Source organism: Peromyscus californicus, unplaced genomic scaffold (assembly GCF_007827085.1).
Source record: "Peromyscus californicus insignis strain IS unplaced genomic scaffold, ASM782708v3 Scaffold_3__1_contigs__length_106647218, whole genome shotgun sequence".
NCBI lineage: Eukaryota > Metazoa > Chordata > Mammalia > Rodentia > Cricetidae > Peromyscus > Peromyscus californicus.
Genome location: NW_026294551.1, coordinates 89,532,409 through 89,548,596, shown reverse-complemented (window position 1 = coordinate 89,548,596; position 16,188 = coordinate 89,532,409). Strand labels below are relative to the sequence as shown.

Here is a 16,188-nt window from a genome sequence, read left to right as displayed (position 1 = left end):
CTAAACCTTTCTACTTGAACAGATCCTAGGAGGAGCAAACTCTGGCAAGACAGCTCTCCCTCATCCAAATAATTATCCATAGTCGGAATGAGGTTGCACCATCAACAATAAGCAGATTAACAATTTTAAGTGTATTGAGGGCTGGGGATATAGCTCAGTGATAGAATATTTTTGCCTAACATGCACTGGGACATGGGTTTAGCTCCCAGTACCCCCCCCCCCCCAAAATCAGTAACTGTAGTGTTGCCGGCCTGTAATGCCAGCAAATGAAAGATGGAGGCAGGAAAACCAGGAATTCAAGGCTAGCCTTAGATACATATAAAAAAAAAAATGTAAGGCCAGTCAGGCAGTGGTGGCGCACACTTTTAATCCCAGCATTCAGGAGGCAGAAGTAGACAGATCTTTGAGTTCGAGGCCAGCCTGGTCTATGAAGCAAGTTCTAGGTCAGCCCAAGCTACAGAGAAAAACCTTGTCTCAAAATAAATAAATACATACATACATAAATAAATAAAAAACAAATAAATGCAAGGCCAATCTGAGTAAATGAGAACCCCACCTTCAAAAAAAAAAAAAAGGAACAAACAGAAGCTAGGGTTATACCTGAATTGATAGAGTGCATACCTACCAAATACAAAGCCCTGGGTTAGATTACAGCCCTGCATAAAACCATTGTAATGGCACATGCCTGTAATCGCAGTACTCAGGAGGTATAGTTCAGAATAAGGATTTTAAATTTCAAGGCCAGCCTGAGCTATATCAGACCCTGTCTCAAAAACAAGAGATCTGGTGAGAAGACTGAGTGGGTAAAGGTCCTTGCCAAGCAACTGTGCAAGCCTTGTAACCTAAGTTTGATCCCAAGAACCCACATAAAGGCAGAAGAAGAGAACCAACTATGCAAAGTTGTCCTCTGACCTTCACTCCGTGTCTGTGTGTGCGTGCGTGTGCGTAGAGGGAAGAAAATGCCGTGGACAGCAAGTGCGTGGAATGATATGCAGTCTAGAAAAAAGAAACCTTAGCGAGTTTCTCCTGCTGGCTAGGTGACTGATGCCTCCCTTCATAGTTTTCTGGGGTCAGTATTGCAACATGAGGCCCAAACTATCACAGCATTACCATACCAAAATGCTCGGCTCCTATACTAGTCGGCTCTTTGCTGGAAAAGAACAACACCGGACGCGGCATTAGCGTTGCTAAGCAATTGACTCAGGTCGCTTTGGTACGCCCCTTCCGCCGACAGGAAGTGACGCACAACGCTAGCGGGGCGGGACCAAGGAGGGGCCACCAGCCTCTTTGGGGCGGGGCCTGCTGCAGGGCAGGTCTAGGGCGGGCTCTGTGGGGGCGTGGCACTCTGCCCTCCAGGCCGGGGCGGGCCCGGCGGGCCGGGGAGGGGCGCTACTGTCCGGCGCAGTCTGTTCTCCTACTCTGTCGCTCTCTACCCCGGCACCTTGGGAATGTGGATTCCGGACTCCAGCGACCGCAGTTGAGCCAGCCTTGGCAATCCTCCTGGACCACTTGCTGAGGAGCAGGATCTCGCCGCCGACGCGTCTGAGAGCAGGTCAGGAGCTAACTAGGTAACTCTCACGCGCGACCTCGCTCGGGCCGAAGCCCCCTGCGTTTGATCACCAGGAGCTGGTGGGGGCTTGGAGCGGGTCCGGCCACCTGGAGAGCGGAGCACAGCTTGGATTGGCCCGGCCTGAGGTCCCAGAGTAGCAGGGTCATTCCTGGGGCCTGGCACCCTCGAGCGCGCCGAACTCGCCAAAGCAAATCTGTGCTTGTCCGTGTCTGTTCCCTGGAGGGCGCAAGTGCTGACCCAGAGCGACAGGGGGTGACCTACCCGAGGGATCCTGGGCTCAAGTGGACATCTGCTAATCTTGTGCAGTTTCTTAAATTCTGTCGCTCTCACCAGGGCTCTTTGGGCCCTACAAATGAAACATCAGTGAGACTCAGTTCATATTTTTCAAGTTCAGGGCCAAGGCAGGTGAGGTGGGTATGGTCATGAGTGGTGATGGGGATGTCTTCGTCCTCCGCCCTCACAGCTCTTCTCCCCGCTGTTTGTTCTTTCAATGCAATCACCGCCTTCTCCTGCTGCCTTGAACTGGAAGCAATCTTCCTGCCTCAGCCTCTCAAGTGCTGGACTGTGGTTTCTTCTGTAGTGGTGTTTTTCTCACTCCTCCTTCTTGCCTCCTGGTGTTGCTTATCTGTTGCTTTGTAACAAAGAAACACAAAATTTAATGGATTAAAACAATGTGTTAGGCTCCGGGTGGTGGTGACCTTTAATCCCAGCACTGGGGAGGCAGAGGCAGGTGGATCTCTGAGTTCGAGGCCAGCCTGGTCTACAGAGTAAGTTCCAGGACAGGCTCTAAAGTTACACAGAGAAACCCTGTCTTGAAAAACCAAACCAAAACAAAACAAAATGAAAAAAACACAAACAAACAAACAAAAACAACAAAACCAAAAAACAACATTTATGCAAGGTGTGGTGGTCCATACTTGTAATCCAGGAGTTCAAGCTGAGACAGAAGAATTCTGAGTTTGAGGTCAGCCTGGGCTACAATATGAGGTCTTCTCCAAATAAATGAACAAAATAAAACAACCTTTGTGATTTCAGCACTTTCTGTGGGTTGGAAATCAGGTGTAGTCCACCTAGGTGATGATGGCCCAGTGCCTCTCACTAGGTTGGGAGATCTAAATCTGGAATAGCTAACTGCAAAGACCAGTGGCAGAAGTCCTCGATGCCTCCTGAATCTTTCTTGTTTTCTACTGGTAGCTGTCCTCCCTCATAGTTCTCTGTAAGGGAAGTGGGGTGATAGAAACCACTGTACTTTGTATGACCCAGTTTTGGAAGTCTAACACCCCCTCCACATTCCTTTTGTATTACTAAGTGCAAAGGGAGTAGGCACAGCAAAGAGTCTGTGAACTTTGTGTGTGTGCATGCAAGTGTGTGTGCAGGTGTACCTGTATCAGAGGATACAACTTGTAGGATTTGGTCTCCCCCTCTACCATATGGGTTCCAGGGGATCCTCTTGTCTCCAGTCCTCCTGAACCCCACTGTATGAACTGCCACCCCAGCTCCCCAACTCTTTTTTGGGAATGGAATTTTTTGAGACAAGTTTTGCTTTGTATTCCTGGCTGGCCTGGAACTCATGATGTAGACCAGGCTGGCCTCAAACTTGTGCTGAGCCTCTTTGCTCTTTTAAATACGAGGGCTTCAGAAATGCACTACCATGTCCGGTTTGTGAATGTGTTATTTATTTTTTTTTAGAATTAATTTTATGTGTATGACTGTTTTACCTGCATGTATGTTTGTGCACCATGAGCATGCTTGGTGCCTGTGGAGGTCAGAAGAGGGTGTTGGATTCTCCAGAAGAGGAGTTACAGATGTTTGTGAACGGCCATGTGGGTGCTGGAGATTGATTCTGGGGCTTCTGCAAGAGCAGCAAATGCTCTTATCCTCTGAGCCAACTCTCTAGTCCCTTGTAATTATATTTTAAAACCATGCTACTACGCACACCCGTGGGAAAAGAGTACCTACTCACGCCTCTAATTGCAGCTGAAGTTCTACATGTAACGTTCACATGAGCTTTAATGTCTGTGAGAATGACAATCAGTTGGTCTCGGAATGGGGCTTTTCTGAGGAAAGGAAGTGTTCAGCCCTCAGGATGATGTTGAGCACTTGGGAAAACAGATTTCCCTGTAGAAAACTGAAGTGGTCTCTGGGCCGTGGTGGTGCACGCCTTTAATCCCAGCACTCGGGAGTCAGAGGCAGGAGGATCTCTGTGAGTTTGAAGCCAGCCTGGGCTATGGAGTGAGTTCCAGGACAGTCTCCAAAGCTATACAGAGAAACTCTGTCTCGAAAAACCAAAAAAAAAAAAAAAAAAAAAAAAAAAGAAAAAGAAAAAGAAAGAAAGAAAATTGAAGTGGCCTTACTAGAGAAAAGCATGGTCATAGTGGTAGAAAGAAGGTACAGGTGCTGTCACATCTGAGTGATATCCTATGTTTATAGTTGGCATTTAAAGTCACCTGATCCTGCAAGCCATAGATTTCTTTTTAAAAAAAAATGATTCATGGACACCCAAGTTAGTAAGTGACTCTCCCGGGAGAGGCTGATGATCATCCTAAGGATTAGACATTTATTCAGACGTGTGTATGCTTATGTCTATTTTCTGCCAGCTACCACTCCGCTTTGTCCTTGGGTGGGGAGCGGGGAAGCAGTAACAATAAGTGTGTGTTCTTAAATTTCTGGAAATATCCATCAAGAGAACCCAGAGCGGTGTGAGGGGCACCCTAAGCCACACTGGTGTAAAGCATCACGGAAAGTGTCCCAGTGGATTTTGGGTACACCTGGGTTTTACAGACACAGTAGGAAGAAGTCGAAGATGGGCAGATGAAGGGACAAGTGCAGAGCAGCAGTGTGCTGGGGACAGACAGTGGGTATGAGATGGGGGTGGGGGGGAATGACTGACAGACAGGAGCCAGGGATGGAAAGACCTGGAGTTAACCAAGGTGTTGACTTTGTTCGGAAGTGGTGATGAGTCATTCTAGAATTGTAACATGACCAGGAGATATTTTTGGAACATTTGAGAGGGCTCCAGAAATCACTGTGAGAAGTTTTAAAATACAACCTAAGTGGTCACCATGAAGACAGCCTAGGGCTGTTGAGATGGTTCAGACACCTGCCACGAAGCCTGAGGATCTGTGAGTTTGATCCCTAAGTCTCACACGGTGGAAGGAGAGAACCAACTCCTGCAAGTTGTCCTCTGACCTCCACATATGCTGTCTATGGCATGCATGTGCCCACACACATACGCACACACATTAAATAAAATAAAATGAAATCAAAATTTTAAGAGGAGGGGCTAGATTGACAAGATAGATGAATTAGAATCTACAGGGTTTCTTAAGTGTCCCCAAATTTACCATGTATCTCACTCAAAATTGATCTTGAAACCCACGCACGTGGTGTGATGTGTTCCCATTCTCGTGTGTAAACTCCTTGATGGAACTTAGGTTATTAGGATATAATATACACAAAGACTCCTAACTAAGTAACCGGGAAGTAAATGCTGACAGTTCATGTGGTTTATCTGTGAAGTGGAGTAAATTTGAGAGTGATCATAGGTTGAACATGCAGAAGTGTGTTAGTTCATAGGTGAAAACTGCTGGTTATCTGTTGACCTCACTCAGTCGTGGTAGCTGATTCACAGAGTTGGTGTTCTCTACTTTTTGTGAATGTATAGATATATGCATTATGAAAGTTTTAAGAAATGGTGTGGTAGTCAGGCACGGTGGCACAAGCCTATAATCTTAGCATTTGGGAGGCACAGGCCCAAGAATCAGAAGTTCAAGGTCAGTCTCAGCTACATAACAAGTTGAAGGCCAGCCTGGGTAATGAGACCCTGTGTAAAAAACAAACAAACCAACAAACAAACAAAACTGAAAACAAACAACAAAAAAAAAAGGATAAGTAAATTGATGCAAAGCTTCAAGGAAATTAATGCAAAATTAGAGTTCTAATTTATCTTAATAATCCCCTTACTAAATGTAGGGATGAAAACAACACTGATTTATAGGGAAATTGCAGGAAATAGGTCTAATTTAGATTTCAGGGGGAAAAAATGTTAATTCCTTGGGCTATAAGACTTATCTGAGATGGTTTTTCTTCTGAGCTGAATATGGTCCCTATGTGCTGTGATACTTATTGTCTTAGTCAGGGGACCATGACCTTAAAATTTGTTCCCCTTTGAGAAATGAGTGTGCCTCTGGTCTTTGTGTTGAGACTGCGCTTTGTGGAGAGTCAGTAGGTGTTCCTTATAAACAACTGAGCACTGTAGCTATCTTTGTCTCCTATCTGCTTGGCTCAGCTAGAAATCCCAGTGCTGCCTGGTTGGTTGTTGTGGGTGTCTGTCTCAAACATCTCATATTTGAATGCACTTAGAGTACAGGGACCAGTCTTGGAGGTGGAGCAGGCCATGCAGTGTAAAAGACATTCTTTTGTTCTTTTTTTTGGGGGACGGGTGGTTTTGAAACAGGATTTCTCTATGTGGTCATGGCTGTTCTAGAACTCTTATAAGTTTGAGGCCAGCCTCGAACTCAGAAATCCACCTGCCTCTGCCTCCCAACTGCTGAAGATTGAAGGTGTTCGAGACCACCCCCAGCTTGTTTTTGTTTTTAAGACAGGATCTTACTACATAACCCAGACTGAATTTCAGCTCCTTTGATGCCTGCCTTAGCCTCCTGAGTCCTTTAGTTACCGATGTGTATGGTCACGCCCAGATGTAAATATATATATATTTACATATATATGTAGCTTGGGAGCCTGTCCTGGAACTCACTCTGTAGCCCAGGCTGGCCTTGAACTCACAGAGATCCTCCTGCCTCTGCCTCCTGAGTGCTGGGATTAAAGGCGTGTGCCACCACTGCCCAGCATAAATACACTTTTAAATTATTTGTGTGTATGACATCTAGCTTAAGGACAAGCATTTGATCACTCTTGCTCTAAGATTGGTTGGTGATGGTAGATCAGGAATCTGTGAAAACTTAGGATCGGGAACAAGGAGACTGAATTATCTTCCTCGTCTTTTTGTCCAGAAACATGCTCCTTACAATCTTGTGCCCATTTCTATTATTTTCAAGTGTTCACTGTGTGGGGGCTATGGGACATTGCAGACATCTTCCTTGTGTAAAATAGCTGTAGATCTGGCAGAAGATGAGTATGCATTGTATGCTTTGAGTTGGAGGTGTACCACAGTAACACACACACACACACACAGATTTTAAAAGAAATACACTGAGTTCCCTAGGGCAGGAAGAGATTAACCAGGGTCAGCGTGAGTCAAGCTAAACTTTTTTAAGACTTCATGCTCCTTAAGCTGAGACTTGACAAATGACATGGAGGGGGTAGATCCAGGGTGTGTGTGTGTGTGTGTGTGTGTGTGTGTGTGTGTAAACAGTACATAATGAGTAATCAAAGGAAGTGCCCAGGAAGGACACAGCTACACATGACAAGATAGAAGCTGAAGCCAGGTGGTGGCGCACACCTTTAATCCCAGCACTCAGGAGGCAGAGGCAGGCGGATCTCTGAGTTCAAGGCTAAGTCTGGTCTACAGAGTGAGTTCCAGACCAACCAAAACTACACAGAGAAACCCCGTCTCAGAAAACCAAAAAACAAACAAACAAAAACAAAAAAACAAAAACAAACACAAAAAACAAAAACGATAGAAGCTGGAGATAATGGCTCATGGGTCAGGTGGCTCAGCGGTTAGGAGCACAGGCTTCTTTAACAAGGACCCCAGGGTGATTCCAGCACCTGTATGGCAGCTCATAGCAGTTTGTAACTCCAGTTACGGGGGATCTAATGCTCTTTTCTGGCTTCTGTGGGTACCAGGCATGAGTATGGTACACAAACACACATGTATAAACTGTGTTTTAGATCAAAGTGCTTAATTTTGAATGTTAGGTCTTTTTGCCTGACCTCCTTTATTCTTGAAATTTTGCTTAAAAGAGTGTTGGTGGCCGGGCGGTGGTGGCACACGCCTTTAATCCCAGCACTGGGGAGGCAGAGGCAGGTGGATCTCCGTGAGTTCGAGGCCAGCCTGGTCTACAAAGTGAGTTCCAGGAAAGGCACAAAGCTACACAGAGAAACCCTGTCTCGAAAAACCAAAAACAAACAAACAAAAAAGAGTGTTGGCATTTAGCATGATGGTGTAGACCTGTAATTCCAGCACTTGTGGGGTAGGAGCAAAAGGATCAGGAATTTGAGGTATGTTCCAAGCCAGCCTTGACAAAAAAGGAAGAGGGGACTTGGGAGGTGGCTTAGACAGCAAAGTACTTGTTATGAAAGCATGAGAACTTGAGTTTGGATCCTCAGAAGACAGACTCCAGTGTTGACCTCTGGTCTCCATGTGCATGCACACACATGCACAATAGCACACATACCGTAGCACTTGGACCTTTACTCAGGGACTGGGATGCATGTATATATATATATATATATATATATATATATATATATATATATATATATATATATATATACAGTTTGTGTGTGGGTATCTGTCCATATGACCCTTTACTTTCAGAGATCGGTAGAATTGCCACTTATTTGCTGTCTGTCCTGGGGATTTCAAACCTCCCATAACTATGAAGCAAACACAATCAGGTTCATTTTTATTTCCAGTTGTCTGTGACTCAGAAATCCAGAGCCCTCGGGGAAAGGGGAAGCATGTTTTATTTCCTTTCTGCAGCCACTGTGTTTAGGAGCTACACAAGCTGTTGCACAATTTTATTGTTCTTCCCCTCAATCAACATTTTTACTCAGGTCATGATAGCCTGTGTCCTACTTGGGGACAGGTATGGCAGCCCCATGGACTTGAGATTGAACAGTGACTGAGTGTCTAGTTTCCTGATAGTCCGTGATGCCAGGGAATAATCTGCTTGAAAAACCATCATAGGAATTATCTTGCTTTAAGCTATCATGTTTTGCCCCTCCCCCACAATGATATCATAAGGTTGGGGGGGTGTAGCCTATTAGATGCTTGCTTGTCTGGTACGCATAAAGCCCTAGTTTAAATGCCCAAGCCCTAGTGCTGCAAAACTTGTGTGTGTGTGTGTGTGTGTGTGTGTGTGTGTGTGTGTGTATGTATTTGTACATGTTCATGAGTGTGCATTGGGAGGCTAAATTGACAGCAGGTATCTTTCTCAGTTCTCCACATTTTTTTTTAGATTTATTTATTTTATGTATATGAGTGCTTTTTCTGTGTGTTTGTGTGTGTACCACATGAGTTCCTGGTGCCCATGGAGGTCAGAAGAGGGTGTTGGATCCCTTGGAACTGGAGTTACAGATTTGTGAGCTGTCACGTGGGTGCTAGTAATGGAACCTGGGTCCTCTGGAATAGCAAGTGCTCTTAACTGTTGAGCCATCTCTCCAGCCCTAACAATAAATTACTAAGAATTTTACTTTCAAACATTTTTTTGTTTACATGTAATTTTACCACTTATTAAAAATGAAGGCAGATTTGCATACTAGTGAGATTGATATGCTTGTTTATCTTTACCAACAATTAAAGCTAGGCTGAGGTTGGCTGTGGTGCCACACACCTTTAATCCCAGTGGTTGGGAGGCAGGGGAAGGAGGATCTCTTAGTTTGAGGCTAGCCTGGTCTACAGATCAAGTTCCAGTACAGCCAGAGTAATGTAGAGACTCTGTCTCAATAAATAAAGTTAGGTCAAATATTCAATACTGCACAAGACAGCATCTTCAGAACTTTCTGAGTTGGACAATATTTTGATTTTTGTAATTGCTGCTTTGCAAAAATACATAATTAATAGTGCCAGAAGGATGTTTAGGGTCATTTTAGAAATTTGGTCCTAATCCTAAACTGGAATTCTTTTGGGGTTTTTGTCTTACGTTTAATGCAGGGTCTCATGTAGCTCTGTCTGTCCCTGGACTTGTTATGTAGCCAAGGCTGACCCTGATCCTCGGTGCTTCCTGCCTCCATCTCCCAAGTGCTTGGATTACAATAGTTTACACTATGCCTGGTCTTGTTTTCCTAACAACCAATGTCCTGACTCTGGTTGTTGGTATAGGCGTTGCAGTGTGTCAGGGACAGTGCCTGGTTCAGTTTCCCTGGCCTGGAATCCATAACAGGGTTTCTTGGCAGCCAGGCCTTGGGAAGCTTTGTTTCCCCAGGTATTTTTAATGACCACAGCAAAGGAAAACATTAATACCTTTCTGGCAGTGATGAGCAAATCTCTGAAGCAGTCTCATGCTGTCGGTTAGCAAGCTGAGTGAAATAGGAACTGCCTGGCTTTGGTTTGTTGCTCTTGGGGCCTTTAGTAACTACTTCTATTTGTTGATGTCTGAGCAGAGTCCCCAGAATGTCCTTCCTAGGGATTCTATCGGTGCTGTGAAGGAATTTCTCAACAGTCATTTTAATTTTTCAAAGACTTTCCTTTCCAAGTTAAGCCTGTACTCACCCGTTCTGCAGCAAGGCATTAAACCCTATGTGGAGGGCGCTTAGCAATAAAAGGACAGACCATCTGTCCCTGTGGTGTTTAGGCTGTCACCATGGTCTGGCCTAAGTGATCCTCGGTGAACTATGGCCTTGGAGCTCTCATTGAGGAGTTAGACTGTATGATTTTTATCCACTCTGAAAAGGGAAGTGATTGCAGAGGGTGGCTTTCAAGAAGCCAGTAATTATTCTCAACCAGAGTTGCAGCAGGCCGGCCGGCAGCTAGGCTGTTCTTGGAGTATGTCCCTGAGTTACTGAGGAACTCCTCCATCAATGGTATTCTTCCATCCTCAAGCAAAGCAAAACAAAAGGTTCCTGTCTTTGGAGCAAAACAGCTTCATAGGACTGGGGGCTTGGAGGCGTTGGCCGAGGCGCCCAGGGAGCTGGTTCTTCCTCCTGAACTTGTATGAACCTCTGACTCCACCTCCTTTTGTTAAGGGGTTTCTTTACTTTTTTATTTCATGTTTTATTTTGAACTAATGATGCATTCAAAAGATATTGTAAAAATAGTGTAGTGTTCTCTTGACTCCGCTGTGCTTGGATGATAATGTCTCACAAGAATGGACGGTTTATCTTACACAGGAACTTGTTTGTTGCACAGTGGGTGTTAATCGGAGGCCAACTTTGTTTCATCAGCCTGCCAGCCTTTACATGCCCTGTCTCTGTGCGTGTCTGAGTGTGTAAACCTTCACTCTAGTGATGCTGAGGTGCCCAGCCTCACCATCAGGATGCCAGTGTGTACCTCAAAGGAGACACTCCCTGCCCTACTATACCCACCCCTTGGCCCCGACTGAAAAGGCAGAATTGTCTCTGACCATTGCTCTGCAGCAGCAGACGCCCCGGTGGAGCCGTGTGGTCCTCTAGAGCCTGAGTGCAGGCTGCCGTTCCCGGGAACGAGGGCCAGGCACAGGACATTGTCTTTACTGAGGGAGAAGGAAGCTGTCGTCTCTCCTGCCTGGCTCAGGTGCGTTTTATGGATAAATGATAAATTTTATGTGATTTGGGCCTACAGTCTTCCCCAGTGAGTGGTTCTTCGGTTTTCTGTCAGAACAGAAACCTATAAAGAAAGATCACAGTGGGGCTGGAGCGATGGCTCAGTGATGTTCTTGCAGAGGACCTGGGTTCGGTTCCCAGAACCCACATGGCCACTCACCACCATTGTAAATCCAGTTCAAGGGGATCCAGTGCCCTCTTCCAGTCTCTTCGGGCATCAGGCAAGCATGTGGTATATAGACATACATACAGGCAAAATACTTACTCACATAAAATTTTTAAAAAATCACAGTATCTTTTATAAAGTATTTATCTTAGTTACTTTTTAATTTCTATGATAAATCCAGGTGTGGTGGTATACACCTTTAACCCCAGCAGAGGCAGGCAGATCTATGTGAGTTCAAGGCCAGACTGGTATACAGAGCAGGTTCCAGGACAGCCAGATCTGCATAGTGAGACCCTATCTCAAATAAGCAAACAAAAAAGAGCTCTTGTTGCTCTTGCAGAGGACCCAGGTTCAGTTCCCAGAACTCACAACTGTCTGTAACTCTAGTTCCAAAGAATCTGACACCTTCTTCTGATCTCCATGGGCTCCCACTCCATGGTGCACATATATACATCCAGACAGACACTCATACACATGAAATAAAGACATCTTTTTAAAAGGACTTTTAAGCTTTGGAAATCTGTTAATAATTAGAAGATGGGGCTGGAGAAATGTCTCAGAGGTTAAGAGCACTGGCTATTCTTCCAAAGGACCTGGGTTCAATTCCCAGTACCCACTTGGCAGCTCACAACTATCTATAATTCCAGTTCCAGAGTATCTGACACCCTCACACAGACATACATGCAGGCAAAACACCAATATACATAAATTACAAATAAGTAAATAAAAAAATAATTAGAAGGCAAGTTAAGTTCTTGTTATTTGGTGTGTGTGTGTGTGTGTGTGTGTGTGTGTGTGTGTGTGTGTGTACGGGAGCATATGTGCCATGGCTCACACATGGAGGTCAGAAAACAAGTTTTGTGAGGTCAGTTCTTCTTTCCTTTCAGTTCCGGGGATTGAACTCAGTTCTCCGGGCACATGGCATACACAGCTAGCGCCTTTACCCACTGGACCATCCTACCCATTCTGAAGTCCTTTTCCTTTATCCTTAAGTAACTCCCAAGGTTTCTGTCTACTAGCTACTTTCCATGGGAAGCCTTCAAATTTCCGAAGACATCCTAGGTAGAATTTACTCTCTCCCTTCTGTGGATCGTTTGTTGTGGACTCCAATATAAAAACAGGCCTGTGAAGCCAGCCTTTGTCTGGGATGAGGACTGTGGCCTTTGGGCATGGCCGACAGTGAGGTGTCAGGAGGTCTGTGACCACGTGGCTAGTTCTTCAGAACTTAGAAACCCGGGTTTGACATGTTTATGTATGCTATTTTGTAATAGCTTAAAGTAGAAACACCTCACCTATCCTTCAGTGCATGTCTGAGTAAACCTTAGCATCTGCACCATGGGCTGGCTGCTCAGCTCTAAGAGGAGATGCTAATACCTGTGACAACTTGGGTGGCCCTCATTATACTGAGTGGAAAAAACCAACTTCAAAGTTCACATACTGTGATCCACTCATACAATGTTCTCTGAAGACAATATTTAGAAATGGAAAGTTCAGCAGGGCACAGTGGGTGTGCCTTTAATCACAGCTCTTAGGAGGATCAGGAGCTCATGGTCACCCTTAACTATACAGGCAATTCCAGACTAGTCTAACTTACAGGAGCGCCTTTATTTATTTATTGATTGATTGATCTTTGTTTTTCATTTTTGGTTTTTCAAGACAGAGTTTCTTTGTGTAAGCTTGGCTGTCCTAGAACTTTATCTATAGACCAGGCTGGCCTCAAACTCAGAGAGTGCTGGGATTAAAGTTGTTTTCCACTACCACCCGCCTACAAGATCACCTTCATTTATAAAAAGAAAAAGAAAAAAGATTGTTTAGCAAGTGAAAGTACTTGTCATATAAGCCATGTGACCTGAGTTCAATCTCTGGAAGCCACGGTAGGAAAGAACTCCTTTTTTGGTTTTTCTTTCTGTTTTTGTTTTTTAATTAGAAAAAAAAAAAGACTAGAGAGATTGCTGAGTGGTTCAAAGCACCAGATGCCCTACCAGAAGACTCAGGTTTGATTCCCAGCACCCACAGGCAGTTTGCAACCCTCTGACTCCTGTTCCAAGGGACCCAACACCGTCTTCTGGCCTCCAAGGGTATGCGATGCACACACTACATGCAGGCAAAACACTCATATACATAAAATATAACTTAAAACTTTTAAAAAATTATGTGTTTGAGGGTTTTGCCTGCATGTATGTCTGTGACCCACATGCATGCAGTGCCCAAGGGGGCCAGAAGAAGGTATTGGATGCCCTGGAACTGGAGGTATAGTTGTTAAGTACCATATAGGTGCTAGGAACTGAACTTGGATTCTCTACAAGAGCATCAAGTGCCCTTCACCATTGAGCCGTCTCTTAAAAATTGTCTTCTCACCCATCAGTGGTTGCACACACCTTTAATCCCAGAACTTGGGAGGCAGAGGTAGGTGAGTCTCTGAGTTCGAGGCCAGCCTGGTGTGCAGAGTGAGTTCCAGGGCTACACAGAGAAACCCTGTCTCAAAAAAAAAAAAAAAAAAAAAAAAAGTTGCCTTCAACTGGGCAGTGGTGGTGCACACCTTTAATCTCAGCACTCGGGAGGCAGAGACAGGAGGATCTCTGTGAGTTCAAGGCCAGTCTGGTCTACAGAGTGAGTTCCAGAACCAGAGCCCCTGTCTTGAAAAAACAAAACAAAAAGTTGCTTCTAACCTCCACACATACTCCATGGCATGCACATGCCTGCATTCAAACACATAATATAATAAACTTAAAAAAAAAAACCCTCAATCTTCATTAAAGAGATTATAATAATTTTTTCCACTTTTAGAAAACACAGTTCTCTTTTATCCCAGCACTTGGGAGGCAGAGGCAGGTGAATCTCTGTGAATTCAATGCCAGCCTGGTCTACATGAGTTCCAGGACAGCCAAGGATACAGAGAAACCCTGTCTGGAGGTGGGGGGGTGGGGGACGGGACCATTTCTACACTACTTTCTACAGCCATTTTATCCCACAATCTTGACTACAGCGAATCTTTAATCCTCTTTCTTTCTGTGAATCAGGGTTTATTGGGAAAGCTGCTTGTCATGTTTCCAGCAGCCTTACCAATGCTTCCATGGCAGATGCCTTGTGGAGTGCTGGAATACTGATGATGAAGTAAGTGTGTAGGTAGAGTTCCTGGGTTTTGTTTACAAGGCTGCTCACAAACAGTTTTCAGGAATGCCGGTATTCCAAGACCATATTCCAAAGTCTTGAGCGCTCCAGCACGACATCCACGTTGCTGTGACTGTGCTTACATTTGCCTCAGCTCCCAGATGGAAGCTGAGAAACAGAGAATCATCACTCTTTTTCTTTTTGGAGGTCACAACAGGGTTACGACTATGGGTTACAGCATGCTAAACATGTAGTCTGTCTCTTTCTCCAAGCTACACTTCCAGTGGGTTCCCCGCGCGCACACTCTCTCTCCCCCTCCCCCCAACCCTTTGTTTTCTCTGAGGCAAGGTCTCCTGTACAGACCTGCTATGTAAAGATGACGTTGATATTGAATTCCTGGTCATTTTACCTCCACCCTTCAATCACTAGGATTACAGACATGCATTTTCTGGGTCATTATTGATTTATTCATTTAAATATCTCTTTTGAGTTTCTGCTTTATTTTATTGTATATGGGTGTTTTGCCTGCATGTATGTCTGTGCACAACATGCATGCAGTGCCTATGGAGGCCAGAAGAGGGCATCTGATCCCCGGGACTGGAGTTACAGATCGTTGTGAGCCAGCATGTGGGTGTTAGGAATTGAACCTAGGTCCTCTGGAGAGAAATCAATCGGTGATGCTCTTAACCATGGAACCATCTCTTATTTATTTAAAAAAAAAAATTAAATTGAGGGCAATGGTTGTAGCTCAGTGGAGATCATTTGGCTCCTATGCAGGAAGCCAGTCTCTTAGTATCACAAATAAATAAAATGGGGTGTCCTTCACTCTCCAGCCCCACATCCCTTATATCAAGCTTACCTCTTGGTCCCAGGTCTCCTGGTCTGGTGGGTTCTCAGGCTACCATGTGAGCCTTGCCTCAAAAAAAAAAAAAGAAAAGAAATGAGTGTGTGCTGTAGCTCGGCGGCAGAATATGCGCCTAGTGTTAGAGACCTGGGGTTCAATGCCTAGCACTTAAAATTTTTTAATTATAAATATGGTTGTTGAAGTGGCTCAGGGAGTAAGAAGAGTGCTTGCTGTACAAGCCTGATGACTAAGTTCAGTCCCCAGAGCCCTCAGTTGGAGGAGAACCCCTAATCCAGGTCATCCTCTGACTGTCAAGCCTGATGACTGAGTTCAGTCCCCAGAGCCCTCAGTTGGAGGAGAACCCCTAATCCAGGTCATCCTCTGACTGTCATACTTGCTCTGTGTCTTATGCATATGGAACGTGGAGGCACACACCTTTAATCCCAGCACTCAGGAGGCAGAGGCAGGCGGATCTCTGTGAGTTCAAGGCCAGCCTGGTCTACAGAGCGAGTTCCAGGACAGCCTGATACTTTTATCACATTTATTTATTTGCTTGTTTATCTTTCATGTGCATTCCTGTTTTGCTTGCATGTATGTCTATGTGAGGGTGTCAGATCTGTGAAACTGGAGTTACAGACAGTTGTGAGCTGCCATGTGAGTGCTGGGAATTGAACCTGGGTCCTCTGGAAGAGCAGCCAGTGCTCTTAACTGCTGAGCCATCTCTCCAGCCCCTATTCCATTTATTTATTGGTATGTGTGTGTCTGTGTGTTGGTGTGCATGTGCCACAGTGCAATGTGTGTTTGTGTGTTGATGTGCATGTGCCACAGTGCAATGTGTGTCTGTGTGTTGGTGTGCATGTGCCACAGTGCAATGTGTGTTGGTGTGCATGTGCCACAGTGCAATGTGTGTCTGTGTGTTGGTGTGCATGTGCCACAGTGCAATGTGTGGGTCAGAGGACAGTCTGCAGGAGTGGGTTCTCTCCTTCCACTGTGTGGGGCCCAGCGATCAAATTCAAATTGTAAAGCTTAGTGGCAAGTGTCTTTACCAGATGAGCCATCTAGTCACCC

At 45.1% G+C, this 16,188-nt stretch overlaps 1 protein-coding gene across 4 annotated transcripts in view; it reads left to right on the top strand.

Moving 5' to 3' along the window:
* The first annotated feature begins 1,335 nt into the window (after nucleotides 1–1,335).
* Nucleotides 1,336–16,188, top strand: part of Fam234a (family with sequence similarity 234 member A) — a 35,527-nt gene continuing 20,674 nt past the window's right edge. For 2 of the 4 annotated variants that reach the window (XM_052758852.1, XM_052758850.1), the window contains exon 1: nucleotides 1,336–1,552. The gene's annotated coding sequence lies outside the window, so the exon portion shown is untranslated. Of the gene's footprint in view, nucleotides 1,569–16,188 lie in introns of all 4 variants that reach the window. The other 2 variants (XM_052758853.1, XM_052758851.1) reach the window with 1 other exon arrangement.